Source organism: Stomoxys calcitrans, chromosome 4 (assembly GCF_963082655.1).
Source record: "Stomoxys calcitrans chromosome 4, idStoCalc2.1, whole genome shotgun sequence".
NCBI classification, from domain to species: Eukaryota; Metazoa; Arthropoda; class Insecta; order Diptera; family Muscidae; genus Stomoxys; species Stomoxys calcitrans.
The window spans coordinates 172,026,190-172,051,308 of record NC_081555.1 but is presented as its reverse complement, the minus strand read 5'-3'; the positions used below and the strand labels follow the sequence as shown (position 1 = coordinate 172,051,308).

Sequence of the window (25,119 nt, the reverse complement as noted above, 5' to 3'; positions counted from 1 at the left end):
ATTGTTATAAAATGAATGACATCTGAGGTAGTGTCAAGTGAAATGGTAGATGGCGTGTTAAGTATGCTAATGCGAGGTAATGTCAAGTGAAATGGAAGATGGCGTGTTAAGTATTGAATAAGTAATGTTATTTTTAAGTATTGTTATTGAATAACATAATTAACACTCCATGTACCATTTCACTTGACACTTCCTCAGATGTCATGCATTTTTAACATATGTCGTTTACAACAGCTTTCAAAAAGCAAATTAAAACGGGAGAAGCAAATAATTTTGCAAAAGGATACAAAATAATTGCAATTTCTAAATATAATTGATGAAAACTAATAATTTATTGATTTTTTGCTTCACAAAAAAATCCTTAAACGTTACTTTATAAATTGACTTGAAATTTGCGTATATTTCCAATTTATTGTGTGAAAAATGTAAATGCAAAAATTAAAAAAAAAACTTTATATTTCTTTTATTGCGAAATTTTTTTACATATAAACTCTTCTATATACAACAAATAAGTGACAATAATATTTGTTAAAAATCAAACTTTTACACTGAGTTATTAAGGTTTATGACGTTTGTGACTTTTTCTACGTTTTATACAAGTATACGACGTTTTCGACTTTTACAACTTTTTGACAGTCGGAAACCTAAAAAATCGTCTTACGGACCATCTCTGATGTGCATAGTGGCATGGGGCGGATTAATATCCCCACCCTCTTTTACACCGAACCTAACTTAACCTAGGACGAAAACCATTAAATTTTACAGTTTTTCGTTTGTTTCTCTTTCGAGACGAACTCAATAATCGGAGAATCGAAATTCGAGTTCGAAGCCATCAATACAACTTCCAAAAGGTGCACACAAATGACAACTGTATGCCATGGAAGCTTAATAGTCGTATAGAAAAGAAAAGAAAGGTGAAAGGTGCCAGACTTGTGTTCGTCTTGTGCTTACATCGTAGACACGTTTTCGCGTTACATTCGACATAGGTTAGGTTAGAGTAGCAGTCTGCCATCAGACTCATTTAGAAGTTTTTATCCATTGTGATGTCACAGGAACAGAAGAAGGAAAATGTCTTCTATTTCCTACCATTGAACCACCCAGATCGCATAAAAAAGCCAAACATCTTGCAAATGTTCACATCCGCTAAATCAAACAAATTCTCTAAGAAATGGGAACCTTAAGTGGAACCCCTTCTAACTGCCAGTGCGGGACACACACACAGCAAAGGCCCTTAGTCACTTCTTCATCGACGTCCTCACAGCTTCAGTCCGTTAGCATGTGGCAGTGACCTGTCATGACGGACACACTGAGATGTCTGTTCTAGCCATTGACAGCAAAGCGGTAGACCTCTTCGTATCTAGATAAGGCCACATTGTTTTGGAATGCTCACAGTCCCCTCTTTGTGACCATCTATCATTCGTTGTCCTTCGGGCCTGGTCCTGAAAACTAAGTTTACATGTCGCCAGAGGCATACCCACAGATTCCAGTATGTCTGGATTGTGTAGGGTAGTTCTTAGTCTCCGATTTACAATTCCCAGGGATATCTCTGTGGCCCGTGATAGGCACAATGAGTTGCGTTAGGCCCCTCGACATTCGTACCAAATATGGTTAATATTTTAATATTTAGACCAATCTCTTAATTTAGAGTCTTAGGCCCATATCAGGCGCATTTATTTCCGATTTCGCTGCTTTGGATGTAGCTACCATATATACTTATCTCCCGATGTAAGGTTTTAGGCCCATAAAAAGGGAAATTTTATGGACCACATGTAGAAACCAAATGTAGAAGTAACAGCTATAGGTTCATAAATGATGCATTTTTCACCGTATTATAATGAAAGGTGGTTAATATATATCGAAGGTGGTGGGTATCAAATGTTCAGCCCGGTTGAAGTTAATGCCTTTTTATACCCACAACCGAAGGATGGGGGTATATTCATTTTGTCATTCCGTTTGCAACACATAGAAATATCCATTTCCGACCCTAAGACGATCTAGACATGTCCGTCCGTCTGTCCGTCTGTCTGTTGAAATCACGCTACAGTCTTTAAAAATTGAGATATTGAGCTGAAATTTTGCACAGATTCTTTTTTTGTCCATAAGCAGGTTAAGTTCGAAGATGGGCTATATCGGACTATATCTTGATATAGCCCCCATATAGACCGATCCGCCGATTTAGGGTCTTAGGCCCATAAAAGCCACATTTATTATCCGATTTTACTGAAATTTGCAACAGTGAGTTGCGTTGGGCCCTTCGACATCCTTCGTCAATTTGGTCCAGATCGGTCCAAATTTGGATATAGCTGCCATATAGACCGATCCTCAGATTTAGAGTCTTAGGCCCATAAAAGCCACATTTATTATCCGATTTTGCTGAAATTTGGCACAGTGAGTTGTGTTAGGCCCTTCAATATTCCTCGTCAATTTGGCCCAGATCGGTCTAGATTTGGATATAGCTGCCATATAGACCGATCCTCCGATTTATGGTCTTAGGCCCATAAAAGCCACATTTATTATCCGATTTTGCTGAAATTTGGGACAGTGAGTTGCGTTGAGCCCTTCGACATCCTTCGTCAATTTGGTCCAGATCGGTCCAAATTTGGATATAGCTGCCATATAGACCGATCCTCCGATTTATTGTCTTAGGCCCATAAAAGCCACATTTATTATCCGATTTTGCTGAAATTTGGGACAGTGAGTTGCGTTGAGCCCTTCGACATCCTTCGTCAATTTGGCCCAGATCGTTCTAAATTTGGATATAGCTGCCATATAGACCGATCCTCCGATTTATGGTCATAGGCCCATAAAAGCCACATTAATTATCCGATTTTGCTGAAATTTGGGACAGTGAGTTGCGTTGAGCCCTTCGACATCCTTCGTCAATTTGGCAGAGATCGGTCTAAATTTGGATATAGCTGCCATATAGACCGATCTCTCGATTTAAAGTTTTGGGCTCATAAAAAGCGCATTTATTGTCCGATGTCGCCGAAATTTGGGACAATGACTTGTGTTTGGCCCTTCGATATTTATCTTCAATTTGGCTCAGATCGTTCCAGATTTGGATATAGCTGCCATATAGACCGATCTCTCGGTTGAACAATGACTTGTACTTATAAGCATTTGGTCTAAATCGGATGATATCTATAGAGCTGCTATGGGGCTTAAGGTATGCATTTTTCACTGGATTTTGACGAAATGTGGTTCACATATATACCCGAGGTGGTGGGTATCCAAAGTTCGGCCCGGCCGAACTTAACGCCTTCTTACTTGTTACTTGTTTAATATAGAAATGTTTAATATCAAATGCAAAAAAACACTAAAGCGGCCCCAAAAAATCTCAAACATAAGAAGTTTGAGAAAATTTTTTTGTTAGATTTTTTTTTTGATATAAAAAATTGCCGACTTTTGATAAGCCAATTTTCGCCCAAAAACATGACCTTATATGACGGAAAAAAAATGTTTTTAACAAATTTCATTATTCTATTTTACGCTAATCTAAATTTCCCAACTCCAGCTAGGATTTTTTAAGGCAGCTCTTGTTTTGAGCATTTTTTTGCCCATTCGTCGTTATGGGTCAAAATCCTTAGCATTATGATCCAGATCGAACTTTTACAGCTGCCGATTTTACGATCTGAGACTTAATGTTTCTTAACTCATTATAACCTACACCACCACTGTTGTTATAAGTTTGTGCAATTTTTTGCAACGCTATGAAGAAAAGAGCTAGACCCATGGATAAGTATACCAATTGACTCAGAATCACTTTCTGATTCGATTTAGCCATGTATGTCCGTGAGACCATGTATTCTTATAATCAAGATACTAGTCGTATTTGTTGTACAATCGTCATGAAATTTTGCACTTACCACTTTTTTGGCCCAAGGAGGAACGTTATATTTTAGTAAAAATCGGTTCAGATTTATATACAGCTCTATTATACAATTTATAATTGTAGGGAAGGTGTAGGGTATGATATAGTCGGCTCCTCCCAACTTTAGCCTTTCCTTACTGGTATTTCCTTATTTCTCTTCATCATGTTACAAATCCCTAAAATATAACCTCTTTCCTTTCATTTCTCTTTTTAGCCTTTGCAAAGTGAAAACAAGATAACAATAACTTTCCTTTTACATGCATTTCCTGCAGAAAGAGAAAGCAACCACCCAAAAAAAATAAAACAGCATCACACTGCAACAACAAAAGCTGTAATATACCAGCAATGCAATATTTTCGTTGAACAAAAAAATTGGCCATGGCAAAAAAATTTCGTAGATGCTTCAGGGCCAAACCAGACACACACACACACGCAAACAACAAATCAGTGTTAAGCCAAAACTATGTCATGCGAATAACTAAGGCTAAAGTATTATGTACACTAACTCTCCAACGCACACACACACACACGCACATAAACATTTGACACGAACACGCAATTACAAAGAGCTATAACAACTCACCATACCCTACTGCCAACCACCGCTTGGATACCCACTAAGTGCATAAACTAAACACCCATACCCACACACACACTCACTCACTCACTCTCTCCCACTGGCAACGCAAAGTGAAACCTCAACGTATTTTTAAATGAGAGATCACAGCGAAGAGTAAAATAAACAAACACACACACGCACAATTTGCTTGTCACCCTCGCACACGCAAGCAAACACATAAAAGCACATAAACTCTGCCTGCCACGCACATGGGCTCTGACAATACCACCACAGTCGAAAAATAATAATCAAAAATGTATTTTAACCACACAATTGTCATTTGTTGGTACTTAATTGGTGTGTACAATGGTTGCAGCGACTGCAGCTGCCATCGATGTTGCTGTTGCCGCTGTCGTTGTCGTTGTTCAATGGTAAATATTTGAATTATTTGCTGATGAGAATGATGACGATAACGATTTTTCACAATTTGCAATATTAATTGATTTATTATTAATGGTGTTGGTTGGCGCCCGAATGATTAAGTCAAAGCTAACTGCAAAGCAGTGTTGCCACAGTTATGGGAACACTGCACTTTTCAGCTATATTAGTGAGTAATGAATGGCATGGGGCGGATTGTTGGCTTGTCGGCTTGTTGTGCGCTCTAGATACTAAAAAAGTAACCTCGAAAAAGAAAATCTAAGTTAGGAATTCCATGCGACGTACAAAATCCTTAATTGTTTCCATTCCCCGCCCCTAAGTTGGTTCATATCTGGTATTGTGTCCCTACCTAAGTGCCGGTATCTGTTAGAAGCGAAAACCAGGCAATGACATAGGAAATACTCCAACATCTCATCGTCTTCCCCGCATGCCCTACACAGGCAATCACTTGCCGCACCGATTTTAGTGCAGCTCTAGTATTAATACCATTTTTTGGGCATGCGGGGAAGACGATGAGACGTTGGAGTATTTCCTATGTCATTGCCTGGTTTTCGCTTCTAGCAGATACCGGTACTTAGGTAGGCACACAATACCGGACATGAACCAATTTATTTTAACTATACCCTCCACCATAGGATGGGGGTATACTAATTTCTTTATTCTGTTTGTAACACATCGAAATATGCGTCTAAGACCTCATAAAGCATATATATTCTTGATCATCATGACATTCTAAGTCGATCTAGCCATGTTCGTCCGTCTGTCCGTCCATTTGTCCGTCCGTCCGTCTGTCTTTCCGTCCGTCTGTCCGTCCATCTGTTCGTCCGTCTGTCCGTCCAACTGTCCGTCCGTCTGTTCGTCCGTCTGTCTGTCCGTCCGTCTGTCCGTCCATTTGTCCGTCTGTCCGTCCTCCCGTCCGTCTGGCCGTCCGCCCGTCTTCCGAAAGCACGCTAATTTTCCAAAGAGTAAAGCTAGCTGCTTGAAATTTTCCCAAAATACTTTTCATTAGTGTATGTTGCTTGGGATTGTAAATGGGCCAAATCGATCCACATTTTGATATAGCTGCCATATAAACCGATTTTGGGTCTTGAATTCTTGAGCCTATAGAGAACGCATTTCTTGTCCGATTTGATTAAGATTTTGCACACGGTATTTTGCTACGACTTCCTACATCTGTGCTAAGTATGGTTCATAACCTGATATAACTGCCATATAAACCGATCTGGGGTCTTGACTTCTTCAGCTTTTAGAGAGCGCAATTCTTATTCAATTTGGCTTGATGAGCCTCTAGAGGTCTCATTTGACTATAATTTTGCATGAGGATTTTTTGTTATAACTTCCAACAACTGTGCTTAGTATGGCGCCGATCGGTACATAATCTGGTATAGCTGCCATATAAACCCATATTGGCTCTTGACCTCTTGAGCCTCTAGAGGGCGCAATTTTCGTCTGATTTGACTGAAATTTTGCGCGTAGTGTTTTTGTGTGGCTACCAACAAATGTGCTGAGCATGGTCTAAATCGGTGCATAACCTGATATAGCTGCCACATAAACCGATCTTGGATCAAGACTTCTTGAGCCGCTAGAGGGCGCAATTCTCATCCGATTAGGCTGAAATTTTGCATGAGGTGTTTTGTTATGATTTCCAACAAGTCGGTCAATAACCTGGTATAGCTGCCATATAAACCGATATTGGCTCTTGACCTCTTGAGCCTCTAGAGGGCGCAATTCTCGTCTGATTTGACTCACACTTTGAATGAAGTTGTTTGTTATCACTTTCACTTTCATATCACTTTCTATAGCCTGATATAACTGCCATATAAACCCATCTGTGATTTTGACATCTTGAACCACTAGAGGGCGCAATTCTTATCCGATTTGGCTGAATTTTGTTATGAATTTCAACTTGTTATATCTCCAATAGCATAACAATTCTATTCCATTATTATTTGTTTGCCTAAAAAGAGATACCGCGCAAAGAACTCGTCAAATGCGATACATGGTGGAGGGTATATAAGATTCGGCCCGGCTAAGTTCGGCCGTCTAAATTCGGCCGGCTAAGTTCGGCCCGTTAAGTTCTTCTTTTTCTCTTTTTAGCCAAACGCTCTTACTTGTTTTATTTTATCCTATAAGCATTGGGCAAACATTTACTAAGTTTAGAGCATTAAAACTCCAACATTCTTAGGGTAGCCCATATTCTTAGGGTGAAAAAGAAGAAAATCAAGTCATTTGGATCTCCACCAGGCGTTTCACACAAACTCAGCAAACCACAACTTTGCTGGAGTTCATAAAATCTGCCTTTGCCATCTAAGTATCAAAGCTAAAAAGATCCACCAAAGATCAGCCTTTGCCATCTAAGCATCAAAACTAGAAAGAAAGTCCAGCATTGTTTTTCGTTGTCAAAATTGCATATGGCAACGCTTCAACTAACCTTTATATGCGTTGCAATTAAACAGTTAGGTGTTTTAAAAAAATATAAATGCCTCTACGTAATTGTGTCCTTTTTGCTTCATTCACACCTCGTTTTTCGTCAAATCTGTCTTTTTTTTTGTGGCAAAATTGATGTCACCTTAGCCCAGGGGGCGGAAGGAAACATTCAAACGTTAAGAAGTCACACCACATAAGGGGAAGGTGGTTGATTACAAAGAGCATGAGAGATGTCTACCAAAAAAAAAAACAAAACAAATAGCAGACGAGGTTGCGATGGTGGTTGTCGTAATATCAACGCAGCCGTCAAGACTGTAACAATAACCAGAAGAGAATAATAATACCAGCAAACAACATCCTGACAGAGATGTTAAAGTTTATGTCATTTTTATTAAAACACTTTTGACAGTTGCTTTCACAAGACACATCTTTTCTAAGAATTTTTAATCTGTTCATCTTCGTCTTAGAATTTTTTCTTAACATCATATTGAGTGTGTGTGTGTGCGCCAAATGTGGGCCAAATTTCTCTTCAGGCTAAACATTTTGATGTTCAAGGGTATGTGTTAAACTGTGTGTGTGTAAGGGTGTGAAATTCCATTAAATCATATGCAAAAAAAATATGATTGAAGTGATATGATGTGGGTTTAACATTATTGGAATTATTTATTTTTTTGTGGGGGGGAGGGAGAGGAAATGAAGGTTTACCTTTAGATTTTTTTTTTTCATATATGGTAAAGGTGAATTGTGTTGGTACCTTAAGTATGTGTAAAAACTAGGGCTACAGAGATTTTTGTTATATGTAATAAAAAATATGGTGAAGAAAATACCAACAAAAAACTTTTGAAGTCATAACAGAAGTCCTTGTACAAAAATTTCAGCCAAATCGGATGAAAATTGGAGAATCTAGGGATTCAAGAAGTCAAAACCGTGCATCGATTTATATGGGGGCTATATCAATTTTTAGATCGGTTCGGAACATACTTGGCTTAAATGTAGGAAGTCCTAACAGAAAACGTTGTGCAAACTTTGAGCCACATCAAGTGAAAATTGAGATTCTTTGGTGCTCAAGATGTCAAATCTGCCGATCGGTTTAGGCCATATAAGTTCATAGAACGATACGGACCATACTTGGCAAAGATGTTGGAAAATTGAACAGAAAACCTTGTGCCAAAATCCGGCTATATGAAAATTGAGGTTTCTAGGGGCTCAAGACATAAAATGTGGAGATCGGTTTATATGAAAGCTATCTCAGTTTAAAGCCCAATTCGCATCATGCTTGACATGGATATTTGAAGTCAGAATAGAAGATTTTGTGCCACATTTTAGGCAAATCAAGTGAAAATTGAAATTCCAGGTGCTCAAGAAGTCAAACCTGGGCATCGGTTTATATGGGGGGTATGTCAGCTTAAAGGCTGATTCGGCTCATACTTTTCACAGATGTTGGCAGTCATAACCAAGGTCCCTGTGCCAAATTTCTGCCAAATCAGGTGATAATTGAGGTTTCTAAGTGCTCAAGAAGTCAAATCTTGTGATCGTTTTTATATGGGGGTTATATCTGTTTATAGACCGATTCGAATCATACTTGGCAAAACTACTGAAACTCTTAACAGAAGTCTTTGCGCCCGATTTCAGCCAAATCTGATGAAAATTAAGGGTCTAGGACCAAAATTTTTTCATTATGGCAAACGTCATTTCATTTTTTTTTTCATTGAAAATCTCAATGAAATTTGGTTTTTAAAGTTTTACTAACTTTTTGGTTTAAAGGAAAATTTTAAGAATTTTTTTTAAGGGGAAAATTTTACAAAAGTTTTGTCTTAAAAAAATTTATTGCAATTTTGTTTTTGGTGAAAATTTTACTGGATTTTTGCTTTTAGGGAAAATATTTAGTCAAATTTTGCCCTTATGGAAAATTGCATGGAATTCTTACCTCAATTTTGTCTTTAATCTTTAAATCGCACCGAAATTTTAGCTTAAAGGAAAGTTTGACTGAATTTTTGTTTTTAGAAGAATTGTTAGGATATTAGGAACGCCTTTTTGACTAGGCTGTAAAAATGTGTGAGAAGTTTCCCTCTGCTCCGGAATGAAATGTTTATGGGCAAATTTGTATGGAAAATTTCTGTAAAATTTTGTTTATAGGGAAAATTTTACTCAAATTTTAACTTTAGGAAAAAATTACAGTTTTTTACAGTTCATAGCCTGATAATCATATTTAAATTCAAATGGAAATTGCATTTTGGATTTTTAAGTTTGGTTACCACAAGCTTATTCCTGCAGCTGTTGGATCACCATATCTTCCTGTGTCAATTCCGAACGGTGTGGTGCATAGCGACACCACTTGATAGAGAAGTTTTAACATGGCAGGATCTTTCGGAAAAGTAGCCAGCATTAGAAAGGGAAAAATCACCGCTGAAAAATTTTGCGATGTTTACTCCGGGATTTGAACCAAAGCGTTCGGCGTCATAGGCGAACATGTTAAACTCCTTTATCTTGGGGGAAAAATTACACAAAATTGTGTCCATAGGGTAAACTGAACATTTCAATTTGATTTTAAGAAAAAGTTAACTGCAATTTAGTCTTTAGCAAAAATTTAAGGAAATGTTGCTTAGCAAATTTTTTACAGAAATGTTGTCTTTAATGAAAACTAGCCAAACCGGGCCAGCTCCGCTTCGCCTTCTTTAACTCTCTAATATCTATTAAGGGTGGGGACACTTCGCCCTAAATGCGGATATCGAATTCGTGCCATTGTAGCCTATGACGCTGAACGCGTTCGAATCCTGGCGAGAACATCGGACAAAGCGGTGTTTATCCCCTCTTAATGTTGGCGACATTTGCGAGGTACAATGCCAAGCATAGCATTTAAAAAATTTTCCCCAAACAGGTGTTGCACTGGGGGACGCCATTCGGACTCGGCTATAAAAAAAGGTTCCTTTTCATTGAGTTTAAACTTGAATCGTAAAGGGGTCATTGATGTGTGAGAACACAAATTTTAATACCATTTTCGTATTCTACTCAGCAATAACTTTCATTTGATACCTACATTGTCCCGATCGGTCAACTTTTGAATTTGGGTTGTGTTTTTGGCATAATGGGGAGGGTCCGTCCAGCTTCCTATACCGAAAAATTATATAGCCTATATTTCCTTCCAACGAGAACCGAGAAAATCGGTTCTGCCATTTTTCAGTCTATACGGAACAAACAAACCGAGTCCCATATATCCGTGATCGGCTAATGTGCCCATTTTGGGTGGGTTGATCCCCTATACTTTGACATGAATTTGTATGCCAAATTCGTAATCTACTCCCGCATACTTTTCATTTGATACCCATATTGTCCCAATCGGTCCACATTTGATTTTGGTTTGTGTTTTTGTCTTAATGAAATTTGACTGAAATTTGTCAGCTGGGAAAACTTCACTAAAATTCTGTATTTAGGGGAAATATTTAAAATTTGGCTGGCAGCCACCGTAGCACAGAGGTTAGCATGTCCGCTTATGATGCTTAACGCCTGGGTTCGAGTCCTGGCGAGACCATCAGAAAACATTTTCAGTGGTGGTTTTCCCTTCCTAATGCTGGTGACATTTGTGAGGTACTATACCTCTTTCTCTCAAAAGAGGTGTCGCACTGCAGCTCGCCGTTCGGACTCTGCTTTAAACAGGAGGCCCCTTATCATTGAGCTTAAACTTGAATCGGACTGCACTCATTCATGGGCAAACTTTGCAATTTGCAATATAAAATTTGGCTACCACAAGCATATTTCTGCACACGTTGATCGACGTCTCTTCATGTCGCTTCTATTTCTCTCTAAGTGATTTCATTGTTTCAAATTTCAGTTTGTGAAATTTTGTCTTGTGGAAATTTTACTAAAATTTTGTCTTTAAGGAAAATCTACAAAAATTTTGCCTCAGCAAATAAATTTTACGTTTTGGGAAAATTTTTTTTAAAATTTTGCTCTTGGGGAAACTTCACCAAATTTTGCCTTTAGGGGAAACTCACTGAAATTTTATATTTAGGGTCGATTTCACTGAAAGTTGTGACCTTTAGAGAAAATATCATTGAAATTTCGTCTTTAAGGAATATTTAGCTGAAATTATGTCCTCAGGAAAAGTCTAACAGAAGTTTTATCTTGGGGGAAAATATCTCTGATTTTTTGGGACAATTCCATGAAATTTAGAATTTAGGAAAAATTTTTATCAATGATCGGAGATGCAAATGGAAATGGAAAGCCAAAAATAGCAACACACACCAGCCACTATGGGACGCGTTTCGTCTTTGGCTAGAAGACTTTTCAACCATATTAGGTGTGATGGCTTCAAGGGCCGTGCGTTGGTTCAAATACAACATACCAACGCACGGCCCTTGAAGCCATCACACCTAATATGGTCGAAAAGTCTTCTAACCAAAGACGAAACGCGTCCCATAGTGGTTGGTGTGTGTTGCTATCTTTGGCTTTCCTTTTCCATTTGCATCTCCGATCATCCAGCTCGTCTCGAAAGAGAAACAAACAAAAGATATAATGATCTCGCCCTTACAGGCAAAAAAATTGAAAAACGTATTAAAAAATTTCACAAAAATTTTGTCTCTGCAGACATTTTGACTATCGGAAAAAATATCACTGAATTTTTTTGCTGAACATTTCTTTGCATTTTTTGAATAGAAAAAATTTCAGTGATTTCCTTTACGGGTAGATCTTCGACATTTTGTCTTTAGGGTAAATAGCAATGAAATGTTTACTTTAGTAAAAATTTTACAAAAATTCTGTCTTTCGAAAAAAATTTCACTCATATTTTGTTTTTATTACAAATTCAACTGAAATGTTCTCTTTAAAATCGATCCAAATCGTTCAATGACCTGATTCCACTAATTTCCACATCAAATAGTCTCCCGATTAGTCTTCCAGGGACCCTAGACATATCAATATTAGTCTGAGTTGGCAGAATTTTATACATAAAATACACTTATGTCCTTGAACTAGGTTCATTTATGTAAATTTTTAGCTGAATCTATGGTGGATACGGTCCTGCTAAACGTTTTTACTTGATATTTACTTGATATAACATAGTAAATTTGTTAGCATCACTCAGGAGAAGAGATGGACCTAATGTTAAATATACCAATCATCGGTCTGTTTGTCCTGTGGGTCATCCTTCAAAATCATGATAGCATTCGAATCACATTCTCCTTTACCTCAAAAAACAATTTCCACATGGTTTCCATACATAGTACTCTTAACCATGGAATATGTATGAGGATTAATAATTGAAGCAAATTAAATAATATAACAACTAAAAAGGCAAAGAAAAAACAATGTGGTTTACTTAAAAAAATTAATGCATTTTTTTATGAAATTCAGTTAAAAAAAAATAAAACTCTTTTGCTGGCAAGATATAAATCACCATATGTAGTTAGAGGTTTTCATTTCATCAATTTACACCATGTTGAATGCTTAACATTTTACACATCGTATCACTTAAGCTTTTTTTCCCCAATAACTGAAACATTAAACAACGAGGGTTTTCTTAATGTAAGAGAAACAGCTCTAAAAACTGGTTAATATGTTATAAGTGCCACTCATGCATACAAAGAACAATGTTTTTTTTTATACAGCTCTTTAATGAATATTGTTTTTACACTTTTTGAACCTTTCAATTTCATTTAACACATCATAATAAAATCACTTTTTTAAATCTCAAATACTTAAGGGTAAAATAAAATATTCATACTAATTTAAACGAAAAATCATTTATGAAATAATATCTCAATGGCTTGTATGAAGTTGTAACAGTTTGAAAAAATTTGCTTGTTTCTAGACCATGGGTGCGTATGAATAATGCCTGCTAAAAATACGTGGAACAATGTGGCGTATGAGTGATGGTAAAAGAATTGCGCCATAGAGGGACTTAAGAAGTAAAATGGGGAGATCGATTTGCATGGGAGCTATATCAAGTTATGGAGCGATTTAGAGCATATTCGGCACGTATGTTAGAGGCCATAGAAGATGTCATTGTGCAAAATTTCACCTAAATCGGATAAAAATTACGCCCTCTAGAGGCCAACTCGGATAAGAATTATGCCTTCCAGAAGCTCACGAAGTGAAACCGGGATATCGGTTTCTATGGGATCAGACCATATTTGGCATGTTTGCTAAATGTGGTAGATACAGCAAGTGTGTCAAAATTCAGCAAAATCGGATAAGAATTACTCCCTCTAGAGGCTGAAGATGTAAAATTGAGAGGTCGCTTTATGTGGGAGCGATATCAGGTGTTTGGCCGATTGGAACCATACATATCACATAAGTTGAAGGTGATTGAAAAAGTCATTGGGCAAAATTTCAGTAAAATCCGAGAAGAATTGTGCCCTCTAGAGAATCAAGAAGTAAAATCTAGAGATCGGTTTATATGGGACCTGTATCTAAATATGGACCGATATGACCCATTTACAATCTCAACTGAACTACACCAATGGGAAGAACTTGTGCATAATATCAAGCACCTAGCTTTACTTCTTCCACAGTAAGAGAGCTTTCCACAGACAGACGGACGGACACATGGACGGACATACGGACGGGCATACGGACGGACATACGGACGGACATACGGACGGACATACGGACGGACATACGGACGGACATACGGACGGACATACGGACGGACATACGGACGGACATACGGACGGACATACGGACGGACATACGGACGTACATACGGACGGACGGACATATGGACAGACATGGCTACTTCGACTTAAAATGTCAAGACGATCAAGAATATGTATACTTTATGGGGTCTTAGATCAATATTTCGAAATGTCTCAAACGGAATAGCGAAGTTAGTACACACCCATCCTACGGTGGAGGGTATACAAATTGACTTTATTTTATTTTTGAACCTATGAGGGAAAAGAAAACCACCTACTCTATGGAAGACCGGTTAATTTTCCCCTATTTGGAATGCAAATAGCAATTTTTTTTTTTTTGGCTCAAGGATTTTGATTTTGGTAAAATCGGTTCAGATTTAGATAGAGCTCCCATGTATAAGTGCAGCCCGATTTGTACTTAAATGGCCGTAGTAGCTACAATTTTCAATCGATCCGCACAAAATTTGGCACGGATAGTTTTGTTACTAATCCTAACATATCTGCTAGATTTCAACAAAATCGGTTCAGATTTAGATATAGCTCCCATATATATGTAACGCCCGATTTACACTTAAATGGCCGTAGTAGCTTAAATTTTCAACCGATCTTCACAAAATTTGGCATGGACTGTTATGTTACCGATCTTAACATATATGTTAGATTTCAACAAAATTGGTTCAGATTTAGATATAGCTCCCATATATATGTATCGCCCGATTTACACTTAAATGGCCGTAGAAGCTAAAATTTTCAACCGATCTGCACAAAATTTGGCACGGATTGTTTTATTACTGGTCTTAACATATATGCAAATTTTCATCAAAATCGGTTCAGATTAACATATAGCTTCCACATATATATCGCCCGATTTGCACTTAAATGGCCGTAGAAGCTAAAATTTTCAACCGATCTGCACAAAATTTGGCACGGATTGTTTTGTTACTGGTCTTAACATATTTGCAATTTTTCATCAATCAGTTCAGATTAAGATATAACTAGATATATATATGTATAACTTTTGCCTTTCCTTGCTGGTTATTTAGAAGAATGTTGACTTTATTTTATTATTCGACCTAAGCACAAAATTTAAATTTGCCCATGAACATTCTATTAAGGAACTGAGGCAAACTTCTCACAAATCAATGAGAGCTATCCAATTCAACTTTAAGTCCAATGATAAGGGAGCTCCTTTCTATAGCCGAATTCGAACGGCGTGCCGCAGTGCGACACCTCTACAGGGAGAAGTTTTTACACGGCAAAATACATCACAAATATCGACAGCATTAGGAGGGGATAACCGCGGCTGAAAAATTTTCTTATATTCCTGCCAGAATTCGAACCCACACGTTTAGCGTCATAGGCGGACATGCTAACCTCTGCACTACGATGGCCTCCGCTCGAGCTATAAGAGAGGAGAATATCTTAAGGCCGGCCGAAGGCCTTTTAATTTCCCCCTCTTTGGAATGCAAAGGTCTTTTTTGTTGAGAAAAAATTTAACCAATGCCTGCTGCCGGACATAAAATTAGTCTCCTCTCTCATAATTCTGACAATAAAATGAAGTCGACATTTTTATACCCTACACCGCTAACCCACAATTTACCATAATGCATTTGTTAGTAACACCCAGAGGGAAGAGAGCTAGACCCATTGATACGCAGACCGGTCGACTCAGAATCACTTTCTGATTCGATTTAGCTATGTCCGTCTGCCTGTCCATCTGTCTGTTTGTTTGCCCGTCTGTCTGTCTGTCCGTCTTTCTGTCTGTCCATCTGTCTGTTTGTTTGACCGTCTGTCTGTCTGTCTGTTTGTCCGTCTGCCTGTCTGTTTGTTCGTCTAAATGTCTTACTGTCTGTCCGTCTATATGTCCGTCTGTTTGTCCGTCTGTCTATCCATCTGTCTGTCCGTCTGCCTGTCTATTTGTCCATCTGCCTGTCTGTCCATCTATTTGTTCGTTTGTCTGTCCGTCTGTCCGTTTACCTGTCTGACCGTCTGTCTGTCTGTCCGCCTCTCTGCCCGCCTGTCTGTATATCCGTCTGTCCGTCTGTCTGTTTGTCTGTCAGTCTTACCGTGTGTCTATCTGCCCTTTTAACAGTCTGTCCGTCTTACCGTGTGTCCTTTTGGTTGTCCGTCTGTATGGCTGTCTGTTTGGGTGCAAAGTCCAGGTCGCAATTTTCATGCTATCGTCTTCAAATTTGGCACAGACATCTTTTATGGTCAAGAAGCGAAGCCTTTTGAAACTAAAAAAAATCAGTTCAGATTTTGATATAGCTCCTTTGTATACATGTTCCTACGATTTGTACTAATATTGGAATTATGTCGTCATTTGTGAACCGATTCTCACGAAATTTGGCAAAAGGGAGTCTCTTATGAGTTTCGACGTTACTGGTGAATTATTAACCGATCTTCTCAAAACTTTGCTGTACGAATTCTTCTGTGACTACCTCAAAACGTGTGGAGTTTGGTCGAAATCGGTTCAGAGTCCTATATTGCCAATGTCGGTAAATATGTCCGATATAGGGGTGTTTTGGGGGGTTAGGGTTGTTAGGGTTTTAGGGTGGTCCCCAAATACTTACGGTAAGACGGACAGACAGACACACAGGCGGACAGACAAACAGACACACAGGCGGAGAGACAAACAGACGGACAGACAGATGGACAGACAGACGGACAGACAGACGGACTGACAGACAGACGGACAGACAGACGGACAGACAGATGGACAGACAGAGAGACGGACAGACAGACGGACAGACAGACGGACAGACAGATCGACAGACAGACGGTCTGTCTGTCCGATTGGACTAGTATTACAATAATATAATTCACTTGAAATTTGGCGAAAGGAATTCCCAGCAATCCTATTGAATTTCATAGAAATCGGTTCATATTCAGATATAACTCCCATATATATGTATGTGGAGGCCACCGCAGCGCAAAGGTTAGCATGTCCGTCTATGGCACTGAATGCCTGGGTTCGAATCCTGGCGAAACCATCAGCAAAAAATTTTCAGCGGTGGTCTTCCCCTCCTAATGCTGGCAATATTTGTGAGGTACTATGCCATGTAAAAACTTCTCTCCAAAGAGGTGTTGCACTGTGGCACGCTGTTCGAACTCAGCTATAAAAAGAAGGCCCCTCTTATCATTGAGCTTAAACTTGAATCAGACTGCACTCATTGATATGTGAGAAGTTTGCCTCCGTTCCTTAGTGGAATGTTCATGGGCAAAATATGGAATTTGCATATATGTATCACTTTTAGAGCCTTTGTCAGCGTAATTCTTAAAAGATTTGTCCCAAATTTGCACAATGTCTTTTTCTATGATAATATATGTGTGCAGATTTTCGTTACGAATTCCTGATTTTAATTCAATCTAACATTGCTCGTAAATCATCTGTCCGTTCGTCCATCGGTCTCTCCGACCATCTGTCTGTCTGTCCGTCCATCTATCCGTCGCTCACCCCATCCGTCTCTCCGTCCATCTATGCATTTGTCCGCTCGTCTACCCGTTTGTTCGCCCTTCTATCCCTTTATCCGTCCGTCTGTCGGAAGCAAGCAAACTTTCGACCTACCACACTAGCCGCCCAAAATTTGGCACAATTACCTTCATTGTTATACCCACCACCGAAGGATACGGGTGTATTCATTTTGTTATTCCGTTTGCGATCTAGCCATGTCCGTCCGTCTGTCTGTTAAAATCACGCTACAGTCTTTAAAAATAGAGATATTGAGCAGAAACTTTGCACAGATTCTTGTTTTGATCATAAGCAGGTTAAGTTCGAAGATGGGCTATATTGGACTTTATCTTGATTATGCCCCCATATAGACCGATCGGCCGATTTAGGGTCTTAGGCCCATTAAAGTCATATTTATCATCCGATTTTGCTGAAATTTTGAACAGTGAGTTGTTTTTTGCCATTCGACATCCTTCTTCAATTTATCTCAGATCGGTCCATATTTGGATATAGCTGCCATATAAACCGATCTCTCGATAGAAGGTTTCGGGCCCATAAAAGGCGCATTTTTGTCCGATTTCGCCGAATTTAGGGAAAGTAAGTTAAATCATGACCCTTAACTTACTTCTGCAAAATGGCACAGATCGGTCCAGATGTGGATGTAGCTGCCATATAGACCAATCTCTCGAGTAAAGAATTCTAGCCTATAAAAGGCGCATTTATTGTCCGATGTCGCTGAAATTCGGGACAGTGAGTTGTGTTAGGACTTCCGAAATCCCTCTTCAATTTGGCCTAGATTGGTCCAGATTTGAATACAGCTACCATATAGACCGATCTCTCGATTTACGGTTTTGGGCCTATAAAAGGAGCATTTATTGTCCGATACCACCGAAATTTGTGGTTCGTGATGTCCTTTTTACTTGTTGTGGTTCGATTGGCTTTTTAAGTTGGTCAAATCGGCCCATAGCTCCCATATAAACCAATGTACCTATTATAATTCTTTATTCTTCTAATGGTGCAATTTGGATACAATTTTGCTGGCTTACTTCTATGACTTTCAGCATCTATACCAGGTACCAATGCCTAGTACGGTACGCTTTAATATATGAACTGATAAGACTCAGCATCTATACCAAGTACCAATACCAAGTACGGTACGCTTTAATCAATGGCCTGATAAGGCTCCCGATCTCCAAATGTAACTTCCTAATCCTCTAGAGAGAAAAATTCTTAGTCGATTTGGCTGAAGTGATGCACAACGACTTTCATTGGGACCGATCCAAAACCTGTTACACCTGTCAGACCCAGCTGTATAACCCGATGTCTGGAGGAAAAGAATGATCACTGTTGAATTTCATACAAATCGCTTCACATTTAAATATAAAAACCAGTAAGGAAAGGCAAAAGTCGGGCGGAGCCGACTATATAATACCCCACACCTACCCTACAACTATAAATTAGGGCAATATATAAATATATATGTTTATGAGAGCTATATCTTAAATCTGAACCGACTATTAAACAGATTGTTTGAAAATTGTTGTTACTACGGCCACATAAGTGCAAATCGGGCGATATATATTTATGGAAGCTATATCGAAATCTGAACCGATTTTGATGAAATCTTGCAGATATGTTAAAATCTATAACAAAAGAATCCATGCCAAATTTTGTACAGATCGGTTGAAAATTTTAGCTACTACGGCCATTTAAGTGCAAATCGGACGATACATATATATGGGAGCTCTATCTAAATCTGAACCGATTTTATTGAAATCTTGCAGATATGTTAAGATCAGTAACAAAACAATCCGAGCCAAATTTTGTGCAGATTGGTCGAAAATTTTAGCTACTACGGTCATTTTAGTGCAAATCGGGCTATACATATATATGGGAGCTATATCTAAATCTGAACCGATTTTATTGAAATCTTGCAAATATGTTAAGATCAGTAACAAAACAATCCGAGCCAAATTTTGTGCAGATTGGTCGAAAATTTTAGCTACTACGGACATTTAAGTGCAAATCGGGCGATACATATATATGGCAGCTATATCTAAATCTAAACCGATTTTTATCAAAATCAATAGCGTTTGTCCTTGGGTCAAAAAAATTATATGTGCCAAATTTCGTGATGATTGGACAACAAATACGACCTGCACTTTGATTACAAAAATACATGGACTCACAGACGGACATGGCTAAATCGAATCAGATAGTGATTCTGAGTCGATCGGTATACTTATCAATGGTTCTAGCTCTTCTCCTTCATAGCGTTGCAAACAAATGCAGAAACCACAGTGGTGAGTATAAAAACAAATGTTGCCCATTAACATTCCACTAATGAACAGGGGCAGGAACAGATTTTCTTGGATCTTTGCAAATGCAATAATCAACCGATCTTCTCCAAATTTCTCACAGCGCTATGCTTTATGACTCCCACAAAATGTGCGGACTTTGGTCAAATTTTTACTTTTCAATTATACTTTCCCTTCATACCCAATGTGGCGCCGGGTATCAAAAAGTTGGCTTTGTCCGACTTTAACCCATCTTTACTAATACGACCTTAAGTAGTAACTCAAATTTGCCTGTATATGCACTTAATTTCGTATGGATCGTTAAGCCCATCTAATTATCATTGCCAAAATTCAACAAAATCGGCTAAGACATGGCACTCATAAAACGATATCACCCAATTTACACTTATAGTGCAAGCGTAGTGAGTTATACACATAGGTGGCACCGCCTCACTATTGCTTTCCTTTCTGGCTTTTTTTAGATGAACAAAAGATTTCTTTTTTTTATAAAAAATTTAAATTCTAAACTACATAGCCCAAAGGTTTTGTCTAAAACGAAACTAAAGTTTTTCCATTTTTAAAATTTTCAACCAAATTCTAAGCCAAACATTGTTGGCAAGCCTTATGTGCTCTTAAAGAGCAAAACAAAAAGGGGTGTATAAAATTACAGCTGCATAAATGCTTTGCATAGTTTTCCCTCAAGGCTGCACGAGGTGCTCTATACGCATAATAATTTTTGTAAACACATAAACACGAGTGATAAATATTTACATTTTAGATTTCCTTAAAAAAAAGGAAAGAACCAAAATTTTCAAACAGATTTTCTATTTCTTGCTAAAATGTCGTTCAAGTTTTCTTTCAAGGAAAATTTTCTATTAGAATTTTTGTCTCTGTGTGTTCGTTTTTGTCTTTTCTCCAAAAAAAATCCTATAATAAATAAATAAAAGAGTTTATTTTATGATGGGTCCTAAAGGTCCTTTGTCTAAATTGAAATGTGTGTATTTTTTCCTTACATTTCATTCAAAGGCTAAGTTATTGGCAATCATTTTGTTTTTGTTTTTTTTTTTTTTTGAGCTCGCTTTTGTTAAAGTTGTTATTGTTTGGGCTAAAATTAGAGTTGTTTTTGTTGTTGTTGCTGCTGCTGTTGTGATTGCCTTTGCCGTTATCTTCCTTTCTGGTATTTACTAGAATAGAGTAGCAGTGGCAGTAGCAACAATAACAGCAACGACAACATGGAAAAAATCGACTTTGACACACAAAAAAAACGCAATTTTCTATTTGGTCTTACATAAGATGATGTTTCGCATAGACAATTATTTTTGCAGCTCTGGAATATGCGACGTTGTGTTGTTGATAATGATGGTGATGATGATTACGATGACGACGACGACGACTACGAGGACGAGGACGACGAATAAGACAATTTCTTATATTGCTGCTGCTCTGGCTGCATAACCATCTGAACTGATTTCTTTCTTTTTTTTTTTTTTGTTGAACAAAAGCAAAAAAAGGATTAAATTTCACTGAGAATGGCAATGGAGAGGGGTTTTGTTTCCACGTTTGGCTTAATGCACAAAACTTTCAACACTCGTTTTGGGTTTTGGAGGACAAATTTTATTTATTAAAAATTTTATTTATTCTTTTCCGTTGAAAGGTTTAAGTTACACACTAGAATATTATTTAATTACTAAATTTTTACACAAATTCTTTTTAAAATATTTTTTCATACAAATTTTCTTGAATTTTTGTTTTTTTTTCCAAAAATTTTTATTCTTATTTTAAGGTTTACTTTAGCTTTCCTTGGAATATTTTTCTTTATTTTTTTCACACAAATCTTTACCTTTATAACATAAAAATTTATTGGAAAAATTTATTTATGTTGTGCATATTTTTCTTAATTTTTTTTAATTCATTTTTGGCTTGATTTTTCTTTCTTTCATCATCAGCATCATTTTATGTGATTTTTTTTTTTCATTGGGCCAACAATAACAACAAACACTTAACTGTTTTCATAGATTAGAAGAAGAGGATGCGCACGTGTGTTAATATCGGTTGACACCTTTTCGTACCGTCTTTAAATGAGTCCTATTTCATACTAAAATCATGCAATGCAGCATCGCCAAGCAGTTAGCCTGAAAATGGCCAAACAACATAGAACAACAACGTCGCAGCAGCAGCAGCACTCACCAGTAGCCAGAGTGGCAGAGACAGGCAGCACCAGCAGCAGCGGAAGCACAGATAAAGATTTACTCTCGCTCTTAAGCTCTATGAAAACTACTCTCCTTCTCTAGGCCAAGATTCTTCTCTCACACTTGGACTCTCTCTCTCTCTCTCTCTCACACAGCTTCTCTCTTGTATGAAACAATGCCGCCGCATAGATGAAAGAAGTTGAGCCGTAGTCGGTCGGGTTGTTTGTTGTCATAGTCATCGTCAACATCAGCGTCAACGTCAACGTCAACGTCAGCGTTGTCATCGCCATCGTCGTCATCGTTGTATTCGTGCACAAGCTAAGATGATACTTCTATGCACAACAAACCTCCCAATGAAAACAGATATCACATGACTTTCAAGGATAACAAATCATTAGCAGAGTAACGAAACAAACCACAAAAGCAAAGAAAGCCATTACTCGTACAAAAACACACAAACACACACACCTAAACACACTCATTCATATCAGCCATTCTTTAGCATGGAGTCATCTTAAAATCTTTGTTTGATTCTTTGCAAAACAGCATAGATACTCTGTTAAAAATGTGGTCTCACCATTGAAATCCTCATGCTTTCTTTTCCTCTTCGTTTTTTTTGTTTAGTTTTTGTTTGCTCCACACACAGAGAAAGAGTAGGTGTGTCTTGGTCCTGTTAACCCACGCATATATGTAACCAACAGCTGAGACAACAACAGACAACATCATTATTATGTTGCTGCTGTCTGTCTGACTGGTGCTTGGCATGCACAACAACATAACCGCACTCAACACAAACAACATTACATGTTGACTTAAGCATTACTAAAAAAAATAGTGCGCATAAATTTAACATAGGAAGAGAGTAATAGTGAAGGAAGGCGAGAGAGAGAGAGAGAGTAGTCTACGATGAGCAGAGATAATTCTCAAACAGAGTGTTTCTTGCCAGACCATGTGGTCCAATAGAGAAACCGAGAGTTTAAAGCTTTTAAAAGCTTTGCTTGTATTTTCTTAGCCATAACTCCTCTATATAGGCGAACAGCTGTTCATTCATTACCCAATTCCTATTTTTTTAATACTTGGTCAATTGTTTACATTCCCTTGATGCTGAGTGGCGCGATGTTGTTGCTGTTGTTCATTTCACAGTCGTAACATCATCCTTGGTGCCCCAATAGAAGCATACAATGAGTCAATATATGCGTTAGTGTGTAGAGAGTTGCCAAAAAAAGACAGAAATTAAAAAAAAATCAAAAATTATTCTATTTTTTATTTACCGAAGGATGGGGGTATATTCATTTTCTAATTTCGTTTGCAACACATTGAAATGTCCATTTCCGACCCTATAAAGTATATAAAAATCGAAGATGATCTATCAATGTCCGTCCGTCTGTCCGTCTGTCTGTTGAAATCACGCTACAGTCTTTAAAAGTAGAGATATTGAGCTGAAACTATGCACAGATTCTTTTTTTGTTCATAAGGTTGAGTTCGAAGATGGGCTATATCGGACTATATCTTGATATAGCCCTAATATAGGCCGTTCCGCCGATTTAGGGTCATAGGTCCATAAAAGTTATATTTATTATCCGATTTTGCTGAAATTTGGGACAGGGAGTTGTGTTAGGCCCTTCGACATTCTTCGTCAATTTGGCTCAGATCGGTTCAGATTTGGATATAGCTGTCATATAGATTTAGGGTCTTTGGTCCATAGAAGCCACATTTATTACCCGATTTTGCTGATATTTGGGACAGTGAGCTGTCTTAGGCCATTCGACATCTTTCTTCAATTTGGCCCTGATCGGTTCCGATTTTGATATAGCTGATATATAGACCGATTTCTCGATATAAGGTTTTAGGCCCATAAAATGCGCTTTTATTGTCCTATGTCGCCGAAATTCGGGAAAAAGAGTTATGTTAGGCCCCTCGACATCCTTCTGCAATATGGCACAGATCGGTTAAAATTTGGATATAGCTGCCATATAGACCGATCTCTCGATATAAGGATTTGGACCCATAAAAGGCGCATTTATTGTCCGATTTCGCTGAAAATTGGGACAGTGAGTTGCGTTAGGCTCTTCGATAACTTTTTGCAATTTGGTCCAGATCGGACCAAATTTGGATATAGCTGCAATATAGACCGATCTCTCGATTTAAGGTTTTGGGACCATACAAAGCTCATTTATTGTTCGATTTCGACGAAATTCAGAACAAAGAGTTAAATTAGGCCCCTCGACATTCTACTGCAATATGGCACAGATCGTTTCAGATTCGGATATAGCTGCCATATAGGACGATCTCTCGATTTAAGGTTTTGGGCTCATGAAAGGCGCATTTATTGTTCGATTTAACCAAAATTTGGTACAGTGAGATGCGTTAGGCCCTTTAACTTTAGCTCCCATATATATGTTTCGCCCGATTTGCACTTAAACAGACGAAATAAGTACAATTTTCAACCGATCTGCACAAAATTTGGCACGGATTGTTCTGTTATTAATCTTCACATATCAGCAAAATTTTCTCAAAATCGGTTCAGATTTAGATATAGCTCCCATATATATGTATCGCCCGATTTGCACTTAAATGGCCATAATAGCTACAATTTTCACCCGATCTGCACAAAATTTGGCAAGGACTAGTTTGTTACCGATTTTAAAATATTTCCAAAATATCATCAAAATCGGTTCAGATTTAGATACAGCTTCCAATTACATGTACCGCCCGATTTGCACTTAAATAGCCGTAGTAGCTAAAATTTTCAACCGACCTGCACAAAATTTGGCACGGATTTCGTTACTGATTTCAACATATTTGCAAAGTTTCATCAAAATAGGTTCAGATTTAGATATAGCTCCCATATATATGTATCGCCTGATTTGCATTTATATGGCCGTAGTAACAACAAATATCGACCGATCTGCACAAAATTTGGCACGGATTGTTTTGTTACAGATCTTTACATATCTGCTAGATTTCATCGAAATCGGTTCAAATTTGGATGTAGCACCCATACATATTTATCGCCGGATTTGCAGTCATATGGTTGGTTTCAGATTGTATTATATAGTCGGATCCGCTCGAATTTTGCCTTTCCTTCCACCATAGGATGGGGGATATACTATTATCGTCATTCCGTTTGTAACACCTCGAAATATGCGTCTAAGACCCCATAAGGTTTATATATTCTTGATCGTCATGGCATTTCAAGTCGATCTAGCCATGTCCATCCGCCTTTCCGTCCTTCCGTCTGTCCTGTCGCAAAGT

At 38.0% G+C, this 25,119-nt stretch overlaps 1 protein-coding gene across 1 annotated transcript in view; it reads right to left on the bottom strand.

The window, feature by feature from the left end:
* Positions 1 to 21,425, bottom strand: part of LOC106089729 (acetylcholine receptor subunit alpha-like) — a 601,341-nt gene extending 579,916 nt beyond the window's left edge. The window contains exon 1 of the mRNA XM_059367939.1: positions 20,964 to 21,425. The gene's annotated coding sequence lies outside the window, so the exon portion shown is untranslated. The remainder of the gene's footprint in view (positions 1 to 20,963) is intronic.
* Between the last annotated feature and the right edge of the window lie 3,694 nt (positions 21,426 to 25,119).